Below are 4,553 nucleotides of genomic sequence, written 5' to 3'. Positions count from 1 at the left end.
AGTAGTTCCCTGAGCCTTCAGCATTGACAGCACTGAGTCTTGACCACCGGACCACCAGGGAATTCCCATTCCCTCTGCTTTTCTTCCAGTGTTCTTGGTCTAGTATGTAGCAACACCATCTACTAACCCAAGTGTTCTGCAAATGTGAAAGTCACCTTTGACGCTCCATTTCCTACAGTTTTATACCAGCTTCATGCCTGTTAGCAAGTTCTATCAATTCTACTTTCTAAATACATCTAATGTCTCTTATTTTTAAAATGTTTTATGTTGATAAGAGATATGTGTAGACATGTGTTTTAATTTAAATGCCTCAGAGGGCTTATAATGAAAGCCCTCAGTCATACTGTTATCCCTTCCTACGTAGGCTTTTGGTTTTAGTTTTACTGATTTTCTGTGGAAAACAGAAAGCTATTCAACAAATCTTTACCAAGCCTTTATATGCAAGGGGTATAGTTCATTGGCAGGGTAAGCAACAGTGAACAAAATAAAACAAGCCCTTCTTGGAGCTTGTGTTCTGGGAGGAGACATATAATTAAATTTGTAGTCTGTTAAGAAGATGCTTAAGGGAAAATTCCCTGGCGGTCTAGTGGTTAGGACTCAGCGCACTTTCACTTCAGGGGCCCAGCTTCAATCCTTGGTCAATGACCTGGAATCCTGAAAACCAAATGGCATGACCAAAAAGATGCTGAAACTCTATGGAGAAAAAACTACGAAGGGAGGACAAGATAGGGTGTATAGGTGTGTGTGTGGGGGCGGGGGGGGGGGTGGATTGCTGCTTCAATTTAAAATAGGTTAGGGAAGCTGACATTTGATAAATGACTCAAGAAGCTGATTGGCTGTTCAAGCAGAGGAGATGTTAGCTGCAAAGACCCTGAAGCAGGAGTGAACCTATTATGGCTGGAGTAGTGAGGGAGGGGCTTCCCTGGTAGCTCAGCTGGTAAAGAATCCTCCTGTATTGCAGGAGATCCGGGTTCAATTCCTGGGTCGGGAAGATCCCCTGGAGAAGGAATAGGTTACACACTCCAGTATTAATGGGCTTCCCTAGTGGCTCAGATGGTAAAGAATCCTCCTGCAATGCAGGAGGCCTAGGTTTGATCCCTGGGTTCGGAAGATCCCCTGGAGGAGGGCATGGCAACCCACTCCAGTATTCTTGCCTGGAGAATCCCCATGGACAGAGGAGCCTGGCGCGCTACAGTCCATGGGGTCGAAAAGAGTTGGACACGATTGAGTGACCACGCACATCGAACCACAGAATAAGGGAGGAGAGGCTTGTGGGATATGAGGTTAGAGTCAGTGGAGTCTTGATAGGGAAGGAATAGTGGAGTCCGCTCTAATCATTGACATTTGTTCCCAGATGGGGAGCAATTGTAGGGTTTTGAATAGAAAGAAGAGTGACAATCTGACTTACATTTAAAAAGAATTGGGAAATTCCCTGGTGGTCCAGCAGTTAGGAGTCAGCACTTTCGGTGCTGGGGCCTGGGTTCCTTGGGGAACTAAGATCCCGCAAGCCATGTGGTGTGGCCAAAAAAAAAAAAAAAAAGTACTTCTACTACAATGGTCAGTGAATCTTGTCCATGTGTATGTCTTTGGATTTTAAATAAATAAATAATAAAAACATCTGACTGCTGTGTTGAGAATAAATTAGTAGGAAGGCCAGGTAGGAAACCAGCATAGTAACCCAGAGTGGGTCTCCCTGCCCTCTGACAGTTGGAACACGCGGCCTAGACTTCCAGTGGCAGAGATCTGTAGTTTGGGGACCTGTTTGGTCTCCTCAGTGGACTGTTCCTCTGGTGGAGGCTTCACAATATCGCTTCTTTTTTTTATGTTATGGTTTTTTTGGCAGAGAGTTATGTGGCATCTTTTAGCTCCCAACCAGGGATCAAACCCACACCCCCTGCATTGGAAGGTGAAGTCTTAACCCATGGACCACCAGGAAAGGCCCCGGCTGAGGCTTTAATGTATGCATTCAAACAGTTCAAAAATAACTTAAATAGAATTTTCAATTGCAATCTGCTTCCTTTTTCTCAGTGTCACTCAGACCTTCAAGTTGCCCTCTTCACATGCAACCAGGTTGTTTCCAAGTTTTGCTAGTCCAAGCAGTGTTGGAATGAGTCATTTAACAAATAGGTGAATGTATCTGTAAGATTAATAACCGAGATTCTGGATAATAGGAGACATGACTTCATAATTCTAATATTCCCGTGTCCTTTTTGATAGAGATTATAGCAATTACATTCAGCTGTTTTTTCAGGATGTGTATTACCTTTAATGGGCTTCCTTTGTGGCTCAGCTGGTAAAGAATCCGCCTGCAATGTGGGAGACCTGGGTTCGATCCCTGGGTTGGGAAGATCCCCTGGAGAAGGGAAAGGCTACCCACTCCAGAATTCTGGCCTGGAGAATTCCATGGACTGTATAGTTCATGGGGTTGCAAAAAGACGGACGCGACTGAACCAATTTCACTTTCACTGTCGGCAATTCAAGTGAAATAACCTTCTCCCCCACCCCTTCCCTCGCCACCGCATCCCTCCACCCACCTGCACCCCCCCACCCCTATCCAGATATCTCTCCTCGCCATCCACCCGGGTCTAGGACCCGGGAGGCCCCTCTTGTTGAAAGAGTGGCCGCCTACTGAGGTGAAGGTGGCTCTTCTCTCTAGTAGCCAAGTCAGGGCTTGGGGGGCGGTGGGGAGGGGGCAGGTAAGAGGATGAGCTCGCCAACAACGAGAGCGGGGGAAGAGCCTGCAGTACCCCGTGGACCATCTGCTGAGCTGTAGACAGCGAGTAGCAGGCAGGCATCGAGAAGGCGGCCCCAGGGAGCCCGAGCTGCGCCTGGGCCTAGAGGAGAGCTAGCTGGGACTGCGCTTCAAGGACCTCACCAACGAGATGATGGTGACCATGAGCTGCAGGAGGGTGTTCCCAGTACTGAAGGTGAACGTGTCCGGCCTGGACCCCAATGCCATGTACTCCTTCCTACTGGACTTTCAATCGCTTGAAGTACCTGAACCAAGAGCGGGTACAACGGGGCAAGCCTGAGCCACAGATGCCCAACTGCGTCTACATCCACCCTGATTTGCCCATCTTCAGGGCACACTGGTTGAAGGTGCCTGTCTCCTTCAGCAAAGTCAAGCTCACCAACAAGCTCAATGGAGGGGACTAGATCGTGTTAAACACTGCTTCCCAGGAGACCCAGTTCATGGCAGTGAGCACTTACCAAAATGAGGAGCTAGCAGCTCTTAAAATTTAATACAGTCCATTTGCAAAAGCTTTCCTTGATGCAAAGGAAAGAAGTGATCACAAAGATATGATGGAAAAACCTGGAGCCAGCCGGCCATCTGAGTGCTGGCTGATTCCTGGAACCAGCACCCTGTGTCACCTGCCACCCCCGACCCTCAGTTCAGTGCCCTGCCCTCACAGCTTTCCATGCACAGCTGTGAAAGGTACCTGGCCCTGAGGAACCACCATCCAGGAGACCCCTACCCCAGCCCTTACGCAGCAGAACAATTCTCGAACCCTTTCTGACAATTCATCTGCATGCTCCAACCCATGACAACTGTCCAGCCTTGGAATGCCTGCCCACACCAGCATGCTCCTCATGGGTCCCAATGCTGGTCCTCCTATGGGCTCCAGCCAGTACGCCAGCCTGTGGTCTGTGAACAACGGCACGGTCACCCTGGGTGCCCAGGTATACCCAGCGGGCTGAGAGCCCAGTTCTTTTCTAGGCTTCTCTGCTCACTCTGCCTCCCTCACCCACGTGGTCTCGGCACCCTCCTCCTCGGGGTTCCCGCTGTACAAAGGAGCTGCCACAGCCAGAGACATTGCCGACAGCCAGTAGGATGCCCCAGCCCGCCTCCTGGCCTTGTGGATGCCCGTGTTGCCTCCATTGATGTGAACGAGAGCCTGTGTCTTTAAGGACACAATGACTCTGCTGTGGCAGCAAGTGTTCATTTGATTGGCAGTCTCCCGGGGCGAGGGAAGGAAATGAGGCATGTTAACCCTCCCTTTAAATAAGAGGAAGATACATCTTCTGCTAGTTACCTTATTTCATCCTCCGAGGCTGCAGTGCTGTCCTGGGTCCTTTATGTGCTGCAGGTGAATCCGGGTGTGAAAGCCATGCAGGTGGCCTCACTCACCAGGATTCACAGTAGCAGTGACTTGCTAGCAGCCAGAAGCTCTGTTTTGCCTACAACTCATAGATGACTGTGGCATATCAGAATTTGTAAACTCCCCTGTCATACTCCAATGAGATAAAAAAAAAACACACTTTTAATTCTCCTCCCTGTGGCTTTCAAGTAGTTTTCAGACTCCTTTTGTGGCAGGGATCACAGTCAGAGTTCAGCTGTGAGAGAATCAAATCATAGTTGGGGACAGCAGATTGTAGTTGAAAGGACAGTGTCCAGCTCTGTCCACTAGAATGTGTTGAATTTGACCATATGTAGCTAATTTTTCATATTGCTAAACCTACAACTGTTCATATTTTTCTTTTGCCAAACTAGCCAATCAGCAGAAAGCATCTTCTGTAAAATAAAACCAATGTAAAAAAAAAAAAAAAAAAAA

At 48.3% G+C, this 4,553-nt stretch overlaps 1 pseudogene; it reads left to right on the top strand.

The window, feature by feature from the left end:
• Positions 1-2,717: 2,717 nt before the first annotated feature.
• LOC113875332 lies at positions 2,718-4,553 on the top strand (annotated as a pseudogene).

Source organism: Bos indicus x Bos taurus, chromosome 18 (genome assembly GCF_003369695.1).
Source record: "Bos indicus x Bos taurus breed Angus x Brahman F1 hybrid chromosome 18, Bos_hybrid_MaternalHap_v2.0, whole genome shotgun sequence".
In the NCBI taxonomy this organism is placed as follows: Eukaryota; Metazoa; Chordata; class Mammalia; order Artiodactyla; family Bovidae; genus Bos; species Bos indicus x Bos taurus.
The sequence above is the reverse complement of the archived record's forward strand: the minus strand, read 5'-3'. Positions and strand labels throughout refer to the sequence as shown.